The sequence below is a fragment of the Monopterus albus genome, unplaced genomic scaffold, assembly GCF_001952655.1.
Source record: "Monopterus albus unplaced genomic scaffold, M_albus_1.0 scaffold73.1, whole genome shotgun sequence".
NCBI lineage: Eukaryota > Metazoa > Chordata > Actinopteri > Synbranchiformes > Synbranchidae > Monopterus > Monopterus albus.
Window position 1 is genome coordinate 553766 of NW_018127953.1, and position 26230 is coordinate 579995.

At 39.1% G+C, this 26230-nt stretch overlaps 1 protein-coding gene and 1 long non-coding RNA gene across 2 annotated transcripts in view; both read left to right on the forward strand.

Annotated features, from left to right (window-relative positions):
* The window catches only part of LOC109963402 (neural-cadherin), a 439917-nt gene that overhangs the window by 101054 nt on the left and 312633 nt on the right, over window positions 1-26230 (forward strand). The gene's annotated exons all lie outside the window — the stretch shown is intronic.
* LOC109963400 (uncharacterized) lies at window positions 24951-25407 on the forward strand. The gene is made up of 3 exons (XR_002275396.1): window positions 24951-24999; window positions 25093-25202; window positions 25326-25407. It is a non-coding gene; the product is annotated as an uncharacterized LOC109963400 (long non-coding RNA).

Here is a 26230-nt window from a genome sequence, read left to right on the forward strand (position 1 = left end):
TCTGGTCAGCACAACCATGTTTGTCTGTCCCAACATCTCCTCCACTTTAGCTTTCTCATCTTCATACAAGTTGTAAATCTTGGTTACAGTGATGACACTCAAAGACAATTCATATGGATATGATGCAAATTATTTCAAGAAGACCCTCATCCTCCACAATATTAATCAGCCTACAAGCTGCAGCCACCCATTTAGCTATCATTGTTGAATGGTTGTTGCTTGTACAGTTGTCCAGGTGTCTCCATTGCAAGCTATCCAGTGTGGTCTGCCATTGGCAAGGAGGAGGTTTGTCTGCATCAGCTGTGTGCTTAGACAGCAAGTGGTATTTGAACTCTGCGTACTGTGTTGGTAACTCAGTTCACATAGACAGTAAGTGCAAATAACTTTGTTCTTGTCTAGCAAACTGTTGTGGAAAAATTTTCTATCTGAGAGTTATTACATATTTATTCCTGCAGGAAGGAGCAATCTCTAAACAGAGTGTCTAAACCAGTTTGTTACAAAGAAGCTCAATGAACAGAAGGTGACCTCCCTTCTTATACTCAGCATACAGCAACAGAAAAACAGATGCTCAAACAGATAAGGGAAACAGGATACTGGTTAAAACAGAATACAAGTTATCTAGTTCAGCATTCACACAAAGGCATGCTTATCACTACAAACATGTTGACACAGTCAACTGTCTAGTGCCACAAGCACAGAAATAACTGCATAAAATAGCAATAGTCAATACTGTAAAAAGGATGCTAATATAAAATTCCCATTACACAAACCATCTGGCAAGCTGAACTTGCCATTCAAAGACCTTTTTCTTTATCCATTTCTGCTGCTGCATTACTTCCTTATTTCCCAAACTACAGGGCAGGCCGAGGGACATAATCACAGAATTTGCATGCATTAATCACATGTAAAAAAAAAAAAAAAAAAAATTGTGGTGTTAAAAAGAACTTGGATTAACTTTGACAGCCCTAATATATGACTCACTTGCAACAATACATTTTGAAGGAAATATAGGAAAATTACATCCAGACTTTTCAATATGCATTAAAGAAATAATTTTCTAAACAGAGCAGCTAACCAAATAGCAGTTCTTTGTGAAATGGACAAGTTGCAAATATGTTGCTACCGAACCAGTGGCGTGGCAGTCACTGCTCAACATTTATCCCAACCACCTCACTGCTGTTTATAAATGTGGTGCAGTGGTTGTGTGAACAGTATAAATTATGAACTCAAACACAACGCTTGTGTGAAATAACCAAAACTGTCCTAGCTTTGGCCAATAATCTTGTTATTTAATGATTGTTAGTAAGATATTTTAAGCTAAACAGCGTTTACTAGTTAAAATGTATTTACTTAGTTACTTGGCCAATCAAATACAGCTAAAATTTGATTGGCCAAGTAGCTAAACAGCATTTACTGGTTAAACTTTATTTACTTAGTTACTTGGCCAATCAAATTTTAGCTGTATTTTCATTTGCTATTACAGTTAAACAATTTAATGGTGTTACTTTATTATTTTAAATTTACATTGTTTATAATAATCAGCACTGCTAACACACTACAAACTCAAAAGCAAAAATAGACCTAAATAACACACTAATCAGGCAAACATGATGTGTGTGTGTGTGTGTGTGTGTGTGTGTGTGTGTGTGTGTGTGTGTGTGGCTGAGTGAAATGTTTTCTTGTGCTTTGAGTTATTTTGCAATTCAGTGAAATGTTGGATGGCACACAGCAACCCTGTTTACCTTGTATACCTTTGCTTCCCGGTTTATGTGCTCCCCTCAGACAGATATGGTCAACACAAGGCCCCAAAGCTTGTGAGTGGGAGGGGATTAGGACACTGCAACACACACATTTGTTTTCATTCCTTGCGGGGACTTTACATTAACTTACATTAATTTCTTGAAAACTTACCTAACCCTAAACAACACTAATTCAGTTATTTACAAGGTTGGAGAAAAGCATCTGTCCCCACAGTGTGGGCGTGTAAACAGGCTTTGGCCTCTCTCACACACACACAGCAAATACACACTTAAAACTGAGTGCTGATTAGTGTCAATGCTGGAATAATTAGAACAGGGATTTGTAAAAAAAAATAAAATAAATAAAACCTATGACTAATTAGAAACATGGATATGCTGTAAAAGGACTGATGCTTAGGGAGGATCACATTCTTGTATACCTTCTCCCTGAATAGAATGGAGGAAAAGGAGATGAGCTAATGAGCTAGAGCTACTTGTGATATACTGTGACTTGTCAGTTAGATGCTACAAAATGAGTGAACAAAAAAGTCAAGCAAGTCTTAATTAAATCTGCTCACTGTAGGTTTCTGGGGCAGCAAAAGAGAAATACTTCCCACTCTTAGTGCAGATAACTTATGGTATCCGATATGGTCACTTCTCTGTCAGCTGAAAGATGATGATAAAGATTTCAAACTTGTACAAAAGTCACCAACATTTTGTTACTTATATTGCCTGGCTCCTTGTTATTTGGTTGCTCTTCCACAGTTACAACCAGTTCAGTTTTTGTTTTGGACTTGTTTCCTGTTTTGTGCTTTTATTTTGTCTGGTTTCCGGTTTGGTGTCACCTCACCTGCCCCAGCTTTACCTTGGTTCATAATCACTACTCTTTGTTTCCACCAGCTGCTTGTTATCCCTGGTCTCCAGCCCATATATTCTCCTCATTTCCCTCAGTCACTTGCTGGTTCATTCCACTTGCCAAGCCCTGCCTGCTGTGTTGTTACTGCATGCTCTGTAAGATGCTTAAAAGAACAGGAGCACTTGAAAAGATGATCTAAAGTATTTGCTGCTGGATCATCTTTGTACTAATTGATCCGGACTAGACCCAGCTTCAGGCTAGTGTTAATTGCCCAGTTAATTGTTCTTTACAGTCAGCTGACTTCTCAGGACTTGCCCTAGGTAGGTATTTGGTGGTTGCTGCTTTCCTTGTGGCCTCTTCATGGTTCCCATTTGCCTCTGGGATCCCAAGGTAGCTGTCCTCAACATCTGCTATGTTGCTTTCTGGCAGTACAATCCCCTCAGTTCTGACTACCTTCCCTCTCCTTGTTACCTTTCAACCCCACCTATCCAGTCCGAATGACATTCCAATGTCCTTGCTGTAGAAGTAGTATAATCCCCTCAGTTCTGACTACCTTCCCTCTCCTTGTTACCATTCGACCACACTTATCCAGTCCGTATGACATTCCAAATTTCGTAGTCGGTTTTTGTCACCGCTCTTGGTGATGATCTGGCTGAGGGGGTTTAGCTCTATGCAGAACAGCAGCAGGGACAGAGCATCTCCTTGGTAGATATCACACTTGATGTTGACTTGTGCAATTGGCTTGAAGTTGGCCTCTAGGGTTGTTTTCCACATTCCCATTGAGTTCTTGATTAAGGCTCTTAGAGTCCTGTTGATGTTGTACAGTTCCAAGCATTCCAGGATCCATGTGTGAGGCATTGAGTCATAGGCTTTCTTGTAGTTAATTCAGCCAGTGCACAGGTTGGTATGCCTGGTCTTGCAGTCTCGAGTGACTACTTTATCAACCAGTAGCTGGTGCTTTGCTCCTCTGGTGTGACTACCAATTCCTTTCTGGGCACTGCTCATGTATAGAGCCATGTGCATGCTCATCTTAGCTGGTTGTAACTAGTAGGTGTGGATCATGTCAGGGAATATAATACACACACACAGCATAATTTACTCACAGCTGCATCCAGTATAATACATATGGTTATTCCGCTAGTATAACTGCATTCAACAGGTTGCAATATTTGAAATTGACATAGCGGATGCTTCATTATCAACTTTTAGAGCTGCTGTGTGGCAACATTTCACTTTTAACATTTCAAGAAATGACATTGGTGAAAAGGAATGCAACAAATTCTGAACAATTTACAAATGCTGCCTGGCGAAGGCAATACTAGCCCCGCTTAGAACAGGCAGTCCTGAATACATCTCAAAGAAACAGTCAGGACAAGAATGTGTGATACATTTTAATGAAGCAAACATACCGGACACACAAATGCAAAACCAACCACTTAGTAACCACCTCTAAGGCAAGGCAACTTTATTTATATAGCATATTTCATACACGGAGGCAGTGCTTTACAGAAGCAAGGAAAAACAGAAACAGCATGAAAAACAATAAGCATTAAAACCAGAATAAAATCAGTTAAGACAAAGCGAAGATAAAACATTGTTAAAATGAGATCAAATAGATACAATGAACATAAGAACAAAATAAAAGGTATGAAACAGAAATCTAGCAGTTACAGTGCCGAAAGTACAGTGTATAAACCAGTCAAGCAAAGGCACAGGAAAACATTAGAGTTTTCAGTTGAGACCTTAAAGTGTCTATAGTTTGGTCACATTTAAGGTCATCAGTAAATTGGTTCCATCTGTGTGCAGCGTAGTAGCTAAAAGCAGCTTCACCCTGTTTGGTTTTGTCCCAAGGTTCTACCAGCTCACTGCTTCCTAAAGATCTCAGGGCCCTTCTGGGTTTGTAAAGAAATCTGAAATGTATTTTGTCCCCATACCAGTGAGTCATTTATAAACTAGCAGTAGCACTTTAAAAATGATTTTATATGTAACTGCTAGCCAGTGTAAGGATTTAAAAACAGGAGCGATGTGCTCACTTCTCCTGGTTCTTGTTAAAACTCTGGCAACAGCATTGTCAATGAGCCAAAGTTGTCTAACAGTCTTTTTGGGAAGACCAGACAAAAGACCATTACAGTAGTCCAGCCTCCTGGAGATGAAGGCAAGAATTAGTTTCTTTAAATCTTGTCTGGACATGAGACCCCTGAGTCTCATGTCCTTGCTATTTGTCTGAGATGATAAAAACCTGATATAGTTATGGCCTTGATCAGGTCTAAGTCAATTATGACACCAAAATTACTTACTCTGAGATTTTCTCTTTATAGCTCTTGAATCAAACTGATCAATAGCTTCCATTCTTTCCTTCTTGTTGCCAAAAACAATAACTTCAGTCTTTACTTTGTTTGAAGGAAATTTGAGTGCATTCAGGTATTTACTTGCTCTAATAACTGACAGAGTCTGTCTAAGGGACCATAGTCACTTGGTAAATCAGCTAAGTAAATCAGAGTTGTGTCTGTATAACTATGAAAGTCAATGTTATCATATATTATCTGACCCAGAGAGAGCATGTATAAGGCTGAATAGCAGTGCCCCAAGAATCAAACCCTGGGGGCGTGCATGTCATGGTGGTCTGCTCAGATTAATGCTCCCCAATGGAAACAACATAACCCCTGCCTTCAATGCAATCTGAATCAATCGAGGACTGTACGTGATAATCCCACCCACTCCATTTTTCCAGTTTGTTAAAGATTTTAGAGTCCACAGTGTCAAAAGCTGCACTGAGATCAAGTAGCACTAAAACTGATGTTTTACCTGAATCTGTATCGAGACAAATGCCATTTAACACCTTTATCAGTGCAGTCTCAGTGCTGTGGTGTTGTCTAAAGCCAGACTGAAATCTGTCCAAAAGACAGTTTATATTTTAAAAGTTGTTCAGTTTAATCAAAACAGCTTCCTCAGTAAATTTTACAATGAAAGGAAGATTAGAGATTGGCCTGTAATTTAACTTGGAATGATCCAAGTTGCTTTTCTTTTGAAGGGACTTAACTGCAATTTTAATTTTCAACAAATCCATTTTCAAGCAGCTCATAACATTTTTGAAGAAGCTGGTTGGCAGGGTGTCTCTGCAGCAGGTGGATGAATTTAGGGTCCTACCTATATCCTCCGGTGTTTTAGCACTGATGGCACTAAATGTTGACATTCTAACCAGATTGCTTGTGTGTGGCTCAAGGTCAAAGGTCAAAGTGTTTATTTGTCATATGCACAGGAAATGTGTTTCCCTGTACAATAAAATTCTTACTTTGCCATCCACGAATGCCACATAACACAAGTGAAATATAAAGTGAGCAATAACACAAATCTAAATAGGCAATAAAATCACAAATTTAAGGGTGCTTTCACACCTTAATTCATTTGCTTTGGTCCGAATCAGTTAACGAGTTTGTAAACATGTAGCAATGTCTCCTTGGTTTGGTTTCGTTTCACACACACAAAAATCCAAGCGCACCAAAACACGTCACGTAAAACTACGCGAGAACATTCTCTCCGCTTATTGGTCAGATGTGTCTGCCGCGAGAACAGAAAAAGTAAATAAAGGAAGAGAGTCCACGTTTCTGTGACGAGAGAGGGTGGAGGTCAGCATACGTGGGTTGGGCCTCGCCCTGGTTATTTTGTATTACGTTACTTGCATTTTCCACTTAAACCAAGTCTACAGTTTGCCCACGATTCATCCTGGTGCATGTTTTGGGTGGCAGGAAATAAAATCTACCCATAATCCAATGCCCTCAAATCATGTGATTCACGGCCTTTGGTCCCGTTTTGGTTCGGTACGCGTTCTCACCAGGAGGACCGCACCAGAGTTCGCTAGATGATGCGGATCGACATCACCTCATTTTGGGGGTCTCGGTGCGGTTGTTTTGGTGCGCACTCGAGCGTGATTACCGTGTTCACACCAGACAAAACGAACTGCACCAAGAGGGAAAACGAATTCTAGTCGATTCAATCGAACTAAACGCTGTAGGTGTGAAAGCACCCTAAGGCACTTTAAAGCAGCAAGTGAAGGAAGCAAATAAAAATACAACAAAAACACAATATAATGCAAAGAGAATATATGCTACGTGGGAGCCGTGAAGTGCAAATATTCAGCAGTGAGTGTGCAATTATGCATGTGCAAAATGAGTATGTAAACAGTACAGATGGAATTACATGAGGTAGATCCTGAATCAGCTGTTTAGGAGTCTGATGGCAGTCGGAGATAAAGAGTTGTTCAGTCTAGTGGTCCTGCATTTCACACCTCTGAGCCTCCGACCGGAGGGTAGGGGTATGAGGCAGCTCCTAGTTCCACTGCACAACACACCTGTCTTCACTGTTTGCAGCTCTGTAACGATTAATGAACCACTTGAACCTTTTCAGTGCCAGTTGAGTTGTGCATTTGGGTGCAGTGTTCTAGGGGGAAATCTGACAGAGGTGTTGTAGTCTAAGTCAATTTCTCCTTCTTCAGATTGACTTCAAAGCAGCATGGCTAATTCTCTCACACCTGCTTGTTAATAATCTGTTTAGCTGCTTTCATGCTTTGCTGTTTGTTGGCATTATGGTGCTGTGAAGAAGTGAAGAGAGGATTCATCATTTTTCAGTTGAAGGTGCCACATCCTATTTCTCATTTAATGGCAGTGACTTCTGTTTGTAGCATACTTCACTCAAGACAAATTACATAAACACTTATAGTATCTTATCATGGCTTCACCAGTATCTTACATGCAGAGCAGCAGACAATGATTCAAACTACCATTCACACCTATGGGCAAGTTTAGTTGCCAGTTAACTTAACCTGCATGTTTCTGGACTGTGGAGGGAATCGTACTCGACAAGGAAAGGCGCCAGTGAGTGCTGTAAGGCAGCTGTGATTGTAAAATTGAATTTGTGCTATGTTGGGTGTATATAGGGCAAACCAAGTCTCAAACATGCACTACAACCTTGATGTGAATGTCATACTAACCACTGAAGAACCACCCTAGTGGGCTATTACAATAACATTCAGTGAGTTAACCACCAGACTGAAATACCTGAACTGTGTTGGATTGCCATGAATTTATTGTACAGACAATCATAGTCTACAGATGTCCCCAAATTACTTTTTGCATAACACTATCATAAGACAAAATTTCAATATGCCCATTACTTTATGACCAAATATGTGCAAAAATACTTTCATTCCCAGCAATGTACATTTTACTTTGTTTTCAGTATTGGGTATCTAAATAAGATTAAGACATTTCTTTGAATTAAGTGACTGTATAATATATAATGTATAGTCACTGTAAATACGTGTGTCTGTGCACACCAGGGTTGCAATGGTATACTGGTTTCACAGTATACCATAGTATGAAAATTGATGGTTATCATACCATGCACATTTACTTATTACCATTATCGAAGAAAAAACAAAATACATGTGCACCTTTCTTCCCCAATTGCCTGTCAGACTGGCACCACACGCACGCATGCAACATGCAGCGGACAGATGGCAGCAAGAAGGAAGCTGATATCACCAAACTCCATCCACCAAAAAAGAAATAAAAATGAACACCATCCCTCTGCAAAGATCAAAGTATGTGTCTGATTATAACTTTAATCCCAAATGATAAAACCTGTGAGCATATCAACATCAGTCATAAAATGTGCTATCAAAATAATTTTCCACATTGTCTGCTTGTTTGCTAACCTTTGAGTTATAAAATGACTCGCACTGATCCCAATCTGACCCCAAAAATCCACACACAAACATAAGTGAGTGTGTATGTGTGTAAGTGAAGGTACAGGCAGGATCAGTCTGGCTGCACTATTGTACACTTGCAATAATCAACTGTCACAGTTGTTAAACAGTACGATACACTTTCTTTGCTCAGTGTTGAACTTTATTTTCCACCGCCATATTCAGCACAGCACATGTGCACTCCTGCTCACTGACCTCCCTGTGTTTTCACAATAAAATCCTAAACAGAATACTGTACTCGTAAACATTTACTCAACTTAACTCAACTCAACTTTATTTATATAGCGCTTTACCACAGCCACAGCTGACCAAAGTGCTTAACATACAGTTCAAGTCTAAAATCGTAACAGCATAAAAAAATAAAAACAATAAAACATACACTATAGCACTACAGACAGTCTCATTCCTGGCCAAACACCAATGAATGCAAATAGGTTTTCAAATAAGACTTAAAAATAGATAACGAGGGGCCCTGCCTAATATGAAGAGGCAATGCATTCCACAAGTTCGGACCCACCACAGTGAAAGTCTGACCCCTCTGGAGGCGGGCAAGACACGATTGACTGACTCCAGCGTACAATGCATTACAGTAATCCATGCGCGATGTAACAAACGCATGGATCACCGTCTCAAAATGCTGCCACAACAAACAGAGCTTTACTTTCACTAACTGCCTAAGATAGAAAAAAACAGATTTTACGACTGCGTTTATCTGGCTTTCCATTTTCAAATCGGAGTCTATTTTAACACCTAAGTCCGTGATCACCAGTCGCACATACTGCCCCAGGAAACCTAAGTCTACCGGGGGAAGGTCATCAGACGTATTCGGGCCAAACACTGTAACTTCGGTTTTGGCATCATTTACCTTTAAATGACTTAGAGACATCCAGCCCTTAATATCAGCAAGACACAATAAAAGCGGTTGAATCAAGTAGGTGTCCTTCTTACTCAGTGGCATAATAATCTGGACGTCGTCAGCATAGCAATGAAAAGACACCCCATGTTTCCTAAAAATGGAGCCAAGGGGAAGTAAATACAGTGAAAAAAAGCAGAGGCCCCAAAATTGAGCCCTGTGGGACCCCAGATAACAAAGTGGTTGTCACAGATTCAACATCTGCCAACCCGACAGACACCGATCTACCCGATAAATATGACTTAAACCACGCTAGGGCAGCACCACGAATGCCCACCAAATCCTGAAGCCGAGATATTAAAATGTCATGGTCAAGCATGTCAAAGGTGGCAGTCAAGTCCAACAGGACAAGAATCACATATTCACCCGCATCAGTGGCCAAATAAAAATCATTAACAACCTTCAGTAAGGCTGACTCTGTACTATGCAGAGGTTTAAAACCAGATTGAAAAACCTCCAGTAAGTTATTCTCATCTAGGAAGGACTTCACTTGCGCATAGACCACTTTTTCCAAAATCTTCGAAACAAAAGGCAACTTTGAAATAGGCCTGAAATTACTCAGTATGGATTGATCCAGACCTGGCTTCTTGAGCAGAGGTTGCAAAACTGCATGCTTGAAGTGACCAGGGACAATACCAGAAGACAAACTACTGTTAACAATATCCAAAACCGTTCTTCCAATACAAGAGAAGACTTCCTTAAATAAAGCCGGAGAAACATCTCGAGGGGAGCCAAATGACTTAGCCTGGGCAACCACTCCCTCCAAAAAAGTTACCAGTTACCAGCTCAAAAGCATCAAAAATAGCCAAACAAGGAGTATAGACCGAAGGATTGGGCACTAACCCTACCACAGGGGCCCTTATAGCAGCAACCTTCTCATAAAAAAAAAAAGAACTTATTACATTGTTCAACATATAAACATGTACATAAACACATCTTAATGTATGGAACTTAACAACAGTCACTTGCAATAAAAAAACACCCTCTGTTTTCATTCCGTTCAGGGTTGTTTTAGCTGCTAATAATAGTAATTGTGTAATACCATGATATTTTCATACCGTGAAAATCTCACTGTTGCAAACCCAATGCTCACACACACAAATATTTTCTTTATTAACCCTAAAAACTTAATGGACAATTGAAGGCCTAAGAAAAGACAGCATAATGACAACTTTACTATATGCACATAAACACACATCATTTGCTCTTTTCTTCTCTCTCTGTGTGTCTTTTTATTCCTTTGCTCTCACATTTCATTTATTCTTTTCATAGATGGAACTAAGCCAGCCTCAAGGTTTTGGACTGTATTCCATATTTTCATAGATCACAGTTGAAACTGCCATTCATAGTGAACCAAAACAAGTGGGTTGCCAGATTTATTATGGTTTTATCTCTGAGACTTCCAGCCCCCTCGATTAGCCTTCTGGAAATGCTGCAGCAGGGTACAGATGAGAGATGAAATAATTGACTCTCATTTTCTAAATTAGCAGAGGGACCTTGACGGGAAAACCAGTAAGAAAGAAAGAGAATATTGATAGAATAGGCTATTAAGCTCATTCTCTATTTCTTTTCTCTTTTTAGGCCAAAAGACAGAAAACCAAAAGTTTACAACTGCACATGCTGATCCTGAAAGATGAATAGATGAGTTATTTCTAGGACTGTTGGCTGTCAGAGGTCTTTTGGTACCATTTCCATACATCAACCAAAATGCAAATAAAACCCATTTAAATCTTGTTTTCCTCTGCCTTTAAAATAAATGAGGATTTTGTGTTTTTCCTTGACATATATGATAATTAACTGAAGATCTTTAAGTTTGGGAATGTTGAACTCTTGAATACATCTCCTTGTGTGTGAAACTGCAATTAATCTGTCACATCAATCTGTATTTTTCAGGAGCTAATTGGTCCCGGTTCCAAAATATTAAGTTTATGAGCTTAAATTATTGATATGACTAACAGAATAACTGGAAGCTGGACAACACACTTAGAACTAGTTTCATTACAGGGCAGATACTAACTACTATTTTGTGTAACCAGTCCAGTTGAGATATCCCTGTTAGACAGTTTAGTAATGCTGCATAAACAAAACGCCGTTATAGCTCCACTGGAAAAATGCATAAATCTTACCATGTCTGCACCAAAAGCATAGCATGTGCAATGTGTAACTTCTCACATGCACATTGCAGGAGGGTCACACTCGTGTCCATACCAGGCGCATGTTCAATTGTGCATAGGAAGCACTTGGTGTAGAAAAACACATAGAGGAGCCCAGAAAAACACTAAGAGGGAAAACTATAGCCCCAAACTCTAAATAATAGACAATGGGGGATTTCCTAGTATGTACAGTATATCCAATCCATGGTAAAACACAGCAGTTAAAAACTGCACACACTATAAAAAGAACTGCATGTTCAGTCAACTGTTTATGCTTGATGTATTTTTCAATTTTGATGGAGTTCTGTTTGGAAGTAGTGAACTTTCTTTGTTTTGGTGGATTCTGTGGATTGTTTTAAGCAAGTAGCTTAAAAAAAAGACTGGAAGCTATAATTTGGCTTCAGGTCATGGCTATGCTCATAAAGTGTGAGTAATATGCCAGCCCACACATGAGCAGTGTAGGCAGCTGGGGCATTTTTCAGTGGCCTACATAGTATGTCAAGTTTTGACTCCCGTACTTGGGAGTTCGGACTTGATAAGACTGAACCAAGTACAAACTCCCTAGGACAGGAGGATGCAGTACGATCAATGCGCAATTGGAGCACCAGCATCCTTGCTGATAGACTACTGTGCTCTGAACGAGATGTAGCTGCCTCCTAATTATAGCTAGCTTGTCCCTCAGCAGGTACTGGCATCTTCCAAAATGTCGGAGGATGTAGACTTTGAATTGGAACAGTACTTGGGCTGTGACTGATGATGTTTTACAAGTCCACAAGAATGCAAGTATAAAGAAGTACACATATTGGACAACACCTCTGGACTGATTAATATAGCAAGTTATCAGTTAACATGCTTGGCTTAAAAATGCCACTGGTTTTACTCAGAAATGAACAAATGGCAACAACACACATAATTACACATATCCAACCAATGCTAATCCAAAATCAGTTTGCTTACACATATTACAAGTTTGAATGGAGTAGGAAGAAGTCAGACTTATCCAGTCCTACCCCATGACATCATATTATACAAAAATTAATGCATCATTGGCTGCAAGCAGTATCTCTACATAAATAAACAGAGTATTTCCTTAATACCTTCTCGAATAATCTTATTCTTGCATATATCTTGTATAACACATACATTTATATTTATGTTTAAACTCCTCAATTCTAGTACTATTTTTCATGTCCACAGTTAAATTATTCCATAATTTGACCCCACTTATAGAAATACAAAATCTTTTTTTGGTTGTACGTATAGCATGAACCCTTAAATTTAAGTGACCCCTTAAGTTATATCCCCCTTCCCTTTCATCAAATAACTTTTGGATTCCACCAGGTAATAAGTCGTTCCTGGCTTTATACATAAACACAGCAGTCTTATATTCCACTAAATCAAAGAATTTTAACAATTTGGACTGTATGAAAACTGCATTTGTGTGATCCCTATACCCCATCTTGTGCACAACTCTTATCGCTCTCTTCTGTAATATGTACAATGGTTGAAGTGAACTCCTGTATGTATTTCCCCAGTTTTCCACGCCATACTCCAAATATGGCAAAATCAATGAACAATACAAAATCCGCAATGCTTTGACGTCCAGCATATGTCTAACCCTTGCCAATATCGATATATTTTTAGCTATTTTATGCTGAACATGTCTAATATGAGATTTCCAGGATAATCTGTCATCAACCATGACACCCAAAAATTTGATTTCATACACTCGTTCGATATTAGCACCCCCAATTCTCAATTGAAGTTCATTATGTGGTCTACGGTTCCCAAATACCATATATTTAGTTTTCTCCAAATTCAAAGATAGTAAATTATTATCACACCATTTCTTTATCTTCCCAAATTCCTCTGAAACCCTTACAGAGAGTTGCTGTAAGTTTTCATCTGATGCCCAAATGGTAGTATCATCAGCAAACAAAACCATTTTAACAGTTTCAGAAACCTTACATATATCATTGATATATAATATAAATAGTTTAGGTCCCAACACAGAACCCTGAGGCACTCCACACACAATGTTCAGCTCACTTGATTGATATTCACCCAACCTCACAAATTGACGCCTCTGTAGCAAATAACTTCTGATCCATTTCCCAACCATTCCTCTGATCCCATATTTCTCCAACTTATCCATTAATAGTTCATGATTAACTGTATCAAAAGCTTTTTTTAGGTCAATAAATATCCCCATCGTATATTTTTTCTCATCCATAGCACTTGTAATGTCCTCCACCAGGTCAGTAATGGCCAAGGATGTCGATCTTTGTGACCTAAAACCATATTGGCAATCAGATAAGATTTTATGTTTGTCAATAAATGTGTTTAATCTGTTATTAAAGAGTTTTTCCAGAATTTTTGAAAATTGTGACAGCTGTATCATCTGCACAAATACTTCTTGCTAACCCAGGACCAACATTCACAAAGAACCTATTAAACTTTTCAACTACATCCTCCATTTTGTTGACCTGTGTATCATTGTCCATAAAATATTGTGGGTAGTTACACTTTCTAGAACTGTTTCTGATCAATTTATTTAATACATTCCAAGTACCTCTGATGTTATTTTTATTATCCTCTAATATTTTAGAGTAATATAGTTTCTTACATCTCCTCAAAATCTCAGTTAATTTGTTCTTATATGACTTATATTTTTCTTCCGCCTTCTTTGATCTGTCCTTTATAAATTGTTTATATAACGCATTTTTCTTTTTGCATGCATTCTGTAATCCCTTACTCATCCACGGTCTCTCACTGTAATTCCTTTTATTTTTATACTGCTTACGAGGACAGTTCTTGTCATATACAATACTTCTAAATAAAGATTGGAATTAGATCACTAGATCAATCGGTTTCTCCCCTTAGTTACAACAAATTTTTGTTTTGCAAAAAAAGCCAAGCATGTTCAAGTTACACATTATGTTTAACAACAGGGGTTATAAAAGAGTTAGCATATAACAAAGGTTAGTCTGCATTTCACAGATGGATGACAAGTAAAAGAAACATCCTGTTACAGGATGACTGTGCCCCCATCAATAGGATACAATGAGTCACTGAATGGTTTGAGGATGAAAATGATGTGAATCATATGCTGTTGTCTTCACAGTCAGATTTCGAACCAGTTGAACACCTATGGGAGACGTTGAACCAAAGTGTTAGACAGCGTCTCTACCAGCATCATCAAAACATCACATGAGGGAATATCTTTTGGAAGAAGCTGCTCATCCCTCAGGTAGTTCTCAGAGACCTGGAGAGTCAAAGTCAAGATGCACTGAAGCTGTTCTGACAGCCCGTGGTGACCCAACACCTTACTAATACACTTTATATCAGTTTTTCCCTTTCATTTGTCACCCGTCTGTATTTATTACTGATTTAAGGTACTGCCTAGTGAGCATGCAAAACACCTAATATGAATCAAATACAGCCTGAGGAGGAATGTGTTGTGTGTGTGTGGCAAGTGTGTTTAATTGGCTAGCTAGTTAGAAAAAACATAGTCTGGAAAAATGAAATGTGTTAACAGGTGTAACTTTATCGCACATATTGATGTTTGATGATTGCACCTGTTGTTTAGTTGTTTGCCTTGGTGATGCTTTGTTATGCTGTTGAATGTTAGCCGATATGCTGTGATGTCTATGTTATGTATTTGGTGGCAGTACAATTGCCAAGTTTTGTGCTATTTTCCTTATTTGTTGAACTTGTATTTAGATTTGTATGGGCTGCCAGCAAGTGTCTATGTCTATCTACATAAGAAGAATCGTCAGCAGTTATGTTTTTTATTTGGCTAAGTTACTGACAGCTGCATTAAAGTCAAATCTCTTTTTGTGCTGCTGTGAGTGCTGGGAGATGGGCCAGTTGATGATCTGGAATTGTGCCATAACCATTCAAATGATCCAATTAGCATTTTACTGATAGAATATAACAATTAAGCAGTATAAATATGATACAATATAAATCAAAACAATGCACTGAAATACACCAAAGTCAGAATATTTTCCTCAAATACAGAATGCTAGCCTGACTAAATATATGCAAACTTATATGAAAACAGCATATAAGTTGTAGTCTTTGTTGCAGTGCATATCATAATCATGCACTTCAGAGATGCGCATCTCTCACAAATGAGCTACAGAGAAAAGCTGTTACAAATGTATACACTGTAATTCCTCATTGTCATCATCCCGGAAGTCTACAAATAGGACAGTCATTTTGTCACTGACACTTTTGTTTTCCGCTTTGTTTTCTTCATCACCACTTTGGATTTCTCTAAGACAGGCATGTATGTCTTCACCATGACTGAGCTGTGTTTGATGAAATGGTTGTTTTAGTGACAAGAGCAAAGTGAATTTGTTTGGAGTAGTGTGTTTAGTTGAAGTTCTACTACAGGGTTTCATTCTATTAAAACCTTCTCTGCTGAGATATAAATTATGTTGCTTAGGGGCATGAAAACTCATCTCACTGACGTGTGTCAAGAAGGAGACAATAGATTAAGTTGACGGCAGGAGGTGAGATTCTCCCAAGATTCAATCAATCAAGTATTCGTTCTTTCTTTAGACAGAAGTAGTAGCAAACATTAAAAGCAAAGAGCATGTAAACTACACTAACTATTGTGACATCTTTAAATTTCTGGTTTTTTGCAACTAAAAATCCACACACTAAAGATATTCAATTAGCAATCACATGAGTGAAAACTAAATAAAATTTTTAAAAAGCAGTACAGTTTCACAAATATGAACTGGAACTAGTGTTTGACAGTTTTTCCTGAAAAAATCTAAGAATTTGTCCAAATTTGCATAATATTTTTCTATTCTAATATTTTATTGAATGATGCTTTGAACTCTAATCAAAAGATAAATAGTTCTGCATTAAGAATCCTGCATACTTTGTATTGTCTTATTTATTACTGTAGAGTGTCAGTGCAGATCTGTTGTGGTTTGGAAAAGCATGGTACATGTTTCATCTCGGGTGGCGCAGTGGTTAGCGCCATTGCCTCACAGCAAGAAGTTTTCTGGATTTGTGACCCTTCTATGCGGAGTTTGCATGTTTTCCCTGTGCTTGCGTGGGTTCTCTCCGGGTGCTCTGGCTTCCTCCCGCGGTCCAAAGACATGTAGGTTGATTGGTGATTGGTGTCTCTAAATTGCCCGTAGGAGTGAGTGTGTGTGTCTGTATGTCACCCCGTGATAGAGTGGCATCCTGTCCAGGGTGCACCTTGTCTCTCGCCCGTTCAGGACTAAGCGGTATGGATAATGGATGGATGTTTCATCTCATCATAGTGATAAAGGTGAAAATGCAGTTTTCAAAAAAAAAAAAGTCAAAGCAAGTGATTACCACACCCTGGCATATCACTGCTGTTGTTGAAGCTGGTGTGTGTGGTGCTCCGCAGCTGTGTTACTGTTCACTCATCCAAAATGTATTGTATTCCATTGTTGGAATTCGTGTACAGGGAGCAAACAAATAAAGGGAAGCTGTTTTTATGTAGTCATGACATGATTAGTGGACATAATCTCCACTGGAGCTGCTCGAGACATCCCTTCACACAGATCACAGAAAACAAGACATACACTTCATGTAAAATAAACTTCTTCACAGCAATAACCTTGTCACCGAAGCCTTTATGGTAAAACACCTTTTAATTTAGGTACATTTTTGCAGTTACAAAATGTGTGAGTTTAGGCAACAAAAATAAGTGTTCAGGAACAGGATAAACAAGGAAACAAAATTTGGTTAGGCAGGAAATACAGCTCTGGTAAGGAGTAAAGGAAAATGACTCCCTGTCACTTGACATTTTGCTGTTAGCAAAAAGACTTGGACAATGTGATGCTTGAGCTCACAGTGTTCAAGGCCAAGGACAACTGCATCAGCCTTTTGAGCACTTGGCATTGTCTGAACTGATGTTTAAACTTTTGCTGAAAAAAATGCAGCACTGACATTCATATTAATCTTTGCTGTGGACAGGATGGTCAGGAAAAGTGTAAGGAAGAGACAGAAGTCCCCCCTGAATCCCAGCACACCTTAATAGGACTTGATAAAGCTGAAGGTCTTAGAGATGATCTCAGGTGACCTATAAATTGCATACCCTAACACATAAGCACACATGTTGACCTGAACATGACTTTTCTTAGGTAATTAAAGGATTCAGTAATTAATAGATTGTTTGTTTAATAAGGGACACATTGTTTTTCTATTGTTCTGTGTGGTTTGAGTCACATGGTATCAAGACTAATACCTTGTAACTACAGCAACAGAGTGGATGTGGTAAACAATAGCTGGCATCATAGTTAGTAAGACAATCTTAGATCCTAATGGTAAGTACAGTAATCTCAGGATGGGATTAAGCAGTTATTGGGTTTATAAAGCTAATACTAGGTCAGTGCAAATAACAAAAAATTTACCAAAACAGCCATTTTGAATCTTTAGCTAATTTCAACTGTCCTGTTAGAAGGTTCAATAAATTCCTTCATACCATCTACTTTTTCAATGCTCCTGAAAGCAAAAGTTGCAGATGAGGAATAAATGATACTAAATGGAATCGTAAACCTGTACTGATTGACTTTTTTGAGCCACTTGGAAGCAGTACAACAAACTGTAAACACAACCTGATATATTCTCACCTTATAAAGTTGTTACCCTAACAAACAGTTGCTTACATCCAGCAGGCACAGAGCAAACACTGGTAAACATACTAGACCTTATTGTCATGGAAATAATCATAAACATACGATTACGATGATGGAACAGTCACGGTTTCGTTGGATTTGGGGTGAAATAACGTTTGTCATTGTTACAATAATAAACACACCATAAAGGCTGCAGAACAGTCATGAATAAAGATGCACAATAGTTCATACTAGAATCGATTGCCGGTGTAGTATGGGTCTGTATTCGGACCCATCCATCCAGCCCATCATCCTCCTAACATGGGCTTTGTTGCTCATTATACTACATCACCTAACTTCCTCCTTTACTTGTGTCATGATTATTATGGTCGATAGAGGTTGCCAAATGATTACACATTACAGTTATTCATAGCCTACTGGCACAAGCAACATTTAATGTTTACAGGACACTGTCATTCACTGCTGGTACACTGACCCCTTTCAAATCATATCTGATCCATTGACATTTAATTTATTTTTAATGTAAATGTAACGTACATTTGACACTTATTTGTGATTTTTTTTTCAACTGACATTGCCCAGGCTTACAGTTTTAACTTTAAATTAACTGTTGAATGTTTTAAGTTTATATGTCAACGCACAATATTGACAGTGTGAAGATTTTCAATTACTGTATGAGTAGCTGTGCTGGAAGAATAAGCAGTGAAACTATTGACTAACCATTTGCATCATATGCAATTAGTGTGAGAATGTAAGTTTGATTTTCTCTTCCTCTGTCTGTTTTTCTTGCTTTGCCGCATCCCTTGATTTAATTGGTATTTCCATGTAAAATGTGAAAAAGACAGTGGAATGGCAGCGACTTTCCATTTAAACAGATTGTGGATGGAACAGTTACTAGTGAGGGTCAAATAGCCCTTTGTAATCGTCACAGAGGACATTTAATTAACTGGCCTTCTTTGCTGTTCTCCCTCTCTCCCTGTCTCTTGGTCTGTCATTCTGTTTTTTCTTCCTTTCATGGCTGTCTCCTTCTTTTTTGTCTCACTATTGTTTCTCCTCTTTTCAAATATGTGAGCACATGTTGAGGACACAGTGCACAGTGAGCACACAGACAGACAGACATGGAGCCAGCCAGTGCAGGTGTTGTCAGGTATAATGAAACACTTTTCTTCAGAGGTTAAAAGAACGGAGCAGTTATTGCTGCATGTTAATGCTAAATGAGAGACAGAGATAAAGGGAAAGGGTGCAGAGGTGGGGTGCAGTAAAATGAGAGTTCCACATTATGCTTTCACTACTGTCAGCAAAATGTTAGAGCAAGTGGGGGAGAGAAAGACGGAGAAAATAAAATAGCACAGTTAGAGAGGTGCTGATTGGGGTCATCAGAGAAGAGAAGAGGAGGAGTAGGGTGGGTCTGTGTTTGAGTGCCTTCCTACTGACATGCTCAAACTCCATCCCAGTGCCAGGTCCACATAAACATACAGTACATATGTAGCCATATTATTTAATAATGACAGACAAGTATTTATACATAGACGTACACAGACTTTTTCCAGTTTCCTTTGCATTTTGAATCATAAACTGTGTACCACTCACATCTACTTGAAGAAGCCCATCTAACTAGTGCTGTCCCTTTATACTTTATTTAAGAATTCATACTTATAAGTGTGCCCTTGCTTGACAGAGACAGTAGAAGCAAATGGAGCAATGGTGTGCTTCATGGTTATGGTGACAGTCTGCTGAGGACTCCGTGATGTCCCTGATATGTCTATGATGTGCTTTGGGGTGAACTAGTGTAATATTTATGCATGATACTGGCTTCATGATTCACCTGGCTGCAAAATAGTTTCTCCAAAGTGATTATGAAGTAAATCTAACAATAAAATGCACACTTCTTTAAAGCTACATGTAGTCTGGGGCAGACATTACATGTACTGTATGGCATTAGCAGCTGCTCTTTATCCAGAATGACCTACAGTGCATAACTGCTCATTGTTAGTGATTGTGACAGCACCAGAAGTGTCAGTGAATGTTGAAATTTGGTAGCATCAAATCATCCCAGCAGCTGACCTTAAACACAACAACCTGCTATAGAGAGCAAACAAATCATAAAATATTCCACTTTAAAGAGGAATTGCACACAAAGTGTTAAGTGTCCACTAAGATGGATGAGGCATTTAATGGCAGCAGCAAAAAGCACTATGTTTTAGAATGATAAGTGTAACTGCTGGTACAATATTCAGTCAAAGCAACAATTTACATTTGGAGAAAGTGGAGAGCAAAGAGTCTCGGGCTACATTGTGTTGGAAGAATTGCTTCTTGTTTGTATTTAAAAATGAAGAAGGATTTGGCACTTCTGGGCCTCAGATGTTTAAACAATGTGTACTCACAAAATCATTCACACACTGGTTTCAGCTTAAATATGTGTGGTGAGCGTGTGCACAAATTACATGTACTACTGACCATACACAGTTTTGCAAAGCAAGTCAAGTGTGATATTGCTGAAGTAAAAGTGAAAAATGAGGCAAGAATCTAAAATGAAACATTATTTTTTAGGTTGTGCGTCATTTGGACTGTTTTTTGCAGCTTACGCATTTGTAAAACACCGATCAGTGTATGTCCATTTATGGAAATCCACTGTGGAAATCAAAATTGTGCATGTACACAGTTTCATACTGACAGAGATGTATTAAACTGAAACATGCATATACACAGCTTTATAAATCTCATACAAAAACAATGCATAATTTCACCTTTGTGAATAGGTCTACTTTCACTTCTGTGAGTTTTGAACTAAAATGTTTTTATATATCTGGTACTGATTTAAACTTGGATCTCATTCCACTCCCTGGCTCCAAGAACAGTGCTTATCTGCAGTAACTTAGTTCTGAAAGTCTGGGGTCATGCTTTCATGGATAAATGTTGCAAATGCAATATGCCTCACTTTAAAATGCTGTATCACATGTGCTGAGGAGTCAAGTAATGTCAGGGATTTAAATTACATAAATTCCAGCTTACACTGTATGTAGTCATAGAAATATGTCTCATTTTACAGCAAATTAATTTGAGATAATTTTTGTGGTTAATAGCCAGAAATAATACGACTGAAATGTTTGTTTTTGGCTAATCCAGCAAACCAATAAATGATCTGTAAATACCAATGAATCAACATACTTTTACTTTACTTGCCTCTTATTTCCCTAAAGCTGCCCATGCAGCACTGATCATAATACTACAACAAAGTCCCCCAAAGTCCTTAGTGATGATACACATCAGTTGTCCCTACCTTAGAATACAGCCCACAGGACCCTTCCAGCAGCACACTTACCAGACTTGTTGTCATGGTAACAGTTATACGCTTCCATCAGCAGGCATATTGGACCTTCATCAAAAAGATCGTAGTCTGTGATAATGTTTGTTGTCACGGTTACAATAATAAATGGGGTAATAAGTGTAAGATAATAAGTGGGGTAATAATAAATAAGTGTCATGGAATATAAGCACAACTATGGACACAGGAACCAAACACTGGTCTCCTGTGCGAAGGTCCTGTTTTTATGACCCATCTAGCTACCCCAGCCTCCTCCTGATGTGAACTTTGTTGCTCTACATGACCTTACTGTATTACCTCTTTTGTTTGTGCCATAATTGCCTTGGTTGCTAGAGGTCACCTAGCTATAACACGTAACTGTTGGTTGTAATAACTTGCTGGCACAAACAACACAGACAGTCTGTAATACTACTGTATCAGTGCTTGTTTTTCAGGAATGGACTAATAGCACATGCGCTTGTGCTATCATTCCTAATATTTGATGCAGTCATAGCTCATGACAGTAACTCTCTCTCCAGTCCTCCAAGTCCTATATCTAACTTGTGGTAATTAACATATAATAGTGATGCACTGGATGAGGCCAAGGTCATAAGGAACAATAGACTCTTTGAGCTGCCAGTGGTATTGAGTGTGCTAATATACAGTATCTCAAAAGTAAGATCACTTAGTGTAAAGACCACATGGCTCTTTTCCTAAAAATGCCACTTCATGTGTCAGAGAGTCAAGTGTCAGTTTCCTCTTTGGCTCAAGAGGATAGAAGCTCACTACAGTTCACTGCTGCTATATTTGGAAGCTCAAAGTTGAAGTCCACTGATTTTATAAATTCAAGTCTCTTTACAAGTCTTGGGGTGTAGTGTTGCATATTGTCAGGGCCGCTCAGCGGCCGCTGCCTCTCCTCCGTCTTTTTCTCCTCTGCTTTCTCTATCCTGTGGGCTCTGCACCTCAGCTGTGTTGCATTCCAGTAATTAGCAACTGGTTTGTCGATGCACACAGCTGGGGTGCATCCCGATGATTACCTTCGCCTCGTTATATAAACCTCTGGCAGACACTCCATCTTGGCCGGAACATTAACGTAGTAACGCGGACTGTACATGTTGGTAGAATGCTACGCTGACAGACACTGTGCGTTTTGGCTTGACTCTACCACACTACCTACGAGCTACGCTCATTTACACTACACTACATATCATACATATCCAAGTACCGTACTTTCCCATGTTATGTTCTTTTGATACTTTGTGTTCTCTTTATTTACCTGCTACCGTCATGTATTTCCCCCTAGCACCTGGGTCTGCAAACTTGAGTCCAACCTCAGTCCTCCCTCACCCTCCTGGTGAGGGGGGCTACCATAACACATATAGAGATGCAGTGATTATTTAAATACTATAATTAGTCAGCTGGCAGAAAATTAATCAGCAACAATTTAAAGAATAAATCAATCAATAAATTTGTCATTGCTTGCAACACAGAAAAGATATGCCATATATATATATATATGTATATATGTGTGTGATCCTTCACACAAAACAAAACATGACCACCACAGTGGAAAGTTAAAACTGGCATTTTTCACAATTTAAAAAAAAATGTATAGACAAAATTATTAATTATTTAATTGAAGAAAATAATCAATAAATTAATTGGTAAAAAGAAATAAAATGTTAGTTGCAGCCCTAACTACATATGAAAGATTTTGCCACATGAAATTTGACTGGTTGTTTCAAGGGATATGACTTGAGTCAGACTTCTGTACCCAGGGATGTTTGTTCATAGGTTGCAGGGCTCTAGATGTGTGCTCTGGGAACAAGATAACAGGAAAACACTATGAGAAAATAAACATGTAGCATTGCTTGGACTTGCAACATATTGGAGCTGTTGAGGTCAGGGCCATAGAAAGGTCTTTTGTAGCACTATTAGTAATTGTAAGTCCCACTGTTTCTAGTGAGTGCAACATACTGTATCATTAGATCTAGTGAGATGCATTAATGTGAAAGACAGCAATATCACCAAGCTGCATCTCTCTATGGTATTTCATTAGCCACTAATCCAGTGATGATCGTTATTAGTGAGAAAGGAGTGTGTGTGTGTTGGGGGGGAGGTTCTCTGTAAGATGCATTTTGGCATAGTGCCCTGTATATTAGCCCAGTGATTTATTATCTGGATAATGCTGTCCCTTCTTCCCCAAAGCTGCATTGTCCTTTGGCCAATTAATTCTGGATCTACTATGACCACAGGGAGAGAGGGAGAGTGAGAGAGATCATCAACAAGTACACTGGTTGAACCCCAGAGTCAAGTGCAGTGCTATATTGTTTTGTAAGATGTGGCTGGATAATTCAGCTCTCCTGTCTTCTTTTGATGTCCGCTTATGTTTTGCTTTGTAAGGTTCCCTGGCTCCCTTTCTTATCTAATGTCATTGATTTATGCAATTGCTTGTTTGTTGTTTTCTTTTTGCCTTCACTACTTAATTCTTTCACTGTCCATTGTTCTGCTGTTTCTATAGCAACCACAGGGTCATTTTTCAGACTGTTTCACTCGTAACCCTGTTCATGCGACACTCAGCTCTTATTTCTCTTGCTACTTTTTTGTTGTGTGCTATATTACTTGATTCCACCCTCTCACTCTGAAAATACTTCTTATTCTCCTGCTCTCCACTTTCTATCCATTTTCCATTCTCTCATCATTTACTGTACAGTCATACATGCAAAGTATCTCACAACTTGCATTTGTTATTACAGCAACCAAATGTAAAATGTAAAGATGGTGAAAATTAATCACAGACCTACTGTTTTGGAAACAGTAAATAGGTGTAGTGCAATTACAGTGATGTCAGTGTGTTATATAACCATTCCAAATAAGAATCAGTCATTTTTTCAACAGGTACCAAAACTGACACAACTGAGAGCAGTCCTCTGGCTCCGGTCCTGAAATTACTCCTCTGCTTTCATGCTGTGACCAGCAAACACTGTGGTGTAGTGTCTTCTTTGTGTGTGGGTCTTCTGATGAGGTCTGTGTGTTTTACCAGTGTCAATATGATTGCTGTTTACAACAGGTGCAGATTGCACAGCACTGATTATAATTACTAGTTGAGCTGCAGAGAAGGCCTCCTCTCAGTTTTTTATTTTTATTTTTTATCTGGATCACATTTCTATTCATATGTATCATGCTCACACTCTATTTTAGGAAAGAAACAATTGACATTTGAATTGAAGCCTGTATAATTGAATGAAAGCAATTAAGAAGAAAAGTACTTGATGACTTTAGTATTGTTACTGTTTCAAGTTTTTTATTTAGTCATTTTGGTATTTGTTTTTGGGAAAAAGAAACTGGTGTTATGGTTTAGCTCAGCTCCCAGGTTTGAGTACTTTTATTTTGGTTACTTCCTGCCCTGCTTCACTTCACCTGACCCAGCTTACCCCAGTGCATAATCACTGTTCATTTTTTTCAGCTGCTGCTCATTATCTCCTGGCCAACAGCCCATGTATACCTTCCCCTCAGTCACTCGCTAGTCCATTGATAAAGTTTATATATTCATGCCGATGCTTACTCTGTTCACCATACCTTGTTTATCTGCACTGATTCTGGACATTGTCAACACTTCTACCTTTGTCTCCTCACCTGTGAGTTCTTGAATTCTCAGCGACGCTGGCATGTCTTCTGCCCAGCATCTGCCAGTGATGTTGATGACTCTTCTGGCTCCATCTACTTACTAGTGAGTTCTAGAATCTGCTGCGACGTGGTCACTACTCCTGTCTAGCATTACCAGCTGCTTGTTCCGAATCTGCCAGCGATGCTGTTGACTCTCCTGCCCGTTTCCTTACCTGTGAGTTCTCGTATTCCCCAGGGAAGCTGGTGTGTCTCCTGTCTTGCATTATCTGCTGTGTGCTCCAGCCACATCCCCACTCTCTGGCCTGCTCAACTCACCTGTATGTCCTTTGCGCTACAGATACGCTGACCCACCTGTGTTCCTGGCCCGGCAGCTCCGCCTAAGTTCTCTCCTGTCTGTCGGACTCCCCTGAGTGCTTCCAGCGCCACAGTTACATTTTGGCTTGTTGTACCTTATTCTTTGAATAAAGACTTTCTGAACTAAATTCTGCCCGTGGTCTGCATTTAGTCCTGTGTGAGCATTCTAACTGGTGTGAACCCAGAACCTTCTTGCTGTGCAGCAACAGTGCTCCCCACTGCTCCACCATGCCATGTGATAAACTAAACACATCAAAGAAGTTTTAAACCACAATTTGGAGATTGGTGCAGATACAAATACTTAACGGAATCATGGTTTTTGTTTTTAAATGACAGCGGCCAATGTAACAACTGAACAATTATTTGAACTGTACATTGAATGAAACATAGGAAAAAAATTTTTTAGGACTATTATCCAGAGTGTGCAGCTAATCTAGCCACAGGGGTTACAAGACAGTGACTTCTGTGCCGGTCCCAAGCCCAGATAAATAGAGAGGGTTGCATCAGGAAGGGCATCTGGCGTAAAAACATGCCAAATTTAAACATGCAACTCATCAGTGTGAATTCCATACCGGATCGGTCAAGGCCCTGGGTTAACAATGACCGTCACCAGTGCTGTTGACCTACAGGGTGCTGGTGGAAATTGGACTACTGTTGGTCGAAGAAGGAGAGGAGGTAGAAGGAGTCGTAGACAGAGAGAGAAGAGGAAAGGCAGGAGTATAGGTCTGAGAATAGGGACTCTTAACGTTGGCACAATGACAGGGAAAGGTAGAGAGCTGGTGGACATGATGGAGAGAAGGAAGGTAGATATACTGTGTGTGCAGGAGACCAGGTGGAAGGGTAGCAAAGCGCATAGCATTGGAGGGGGATACAAACTGTTTTATTATG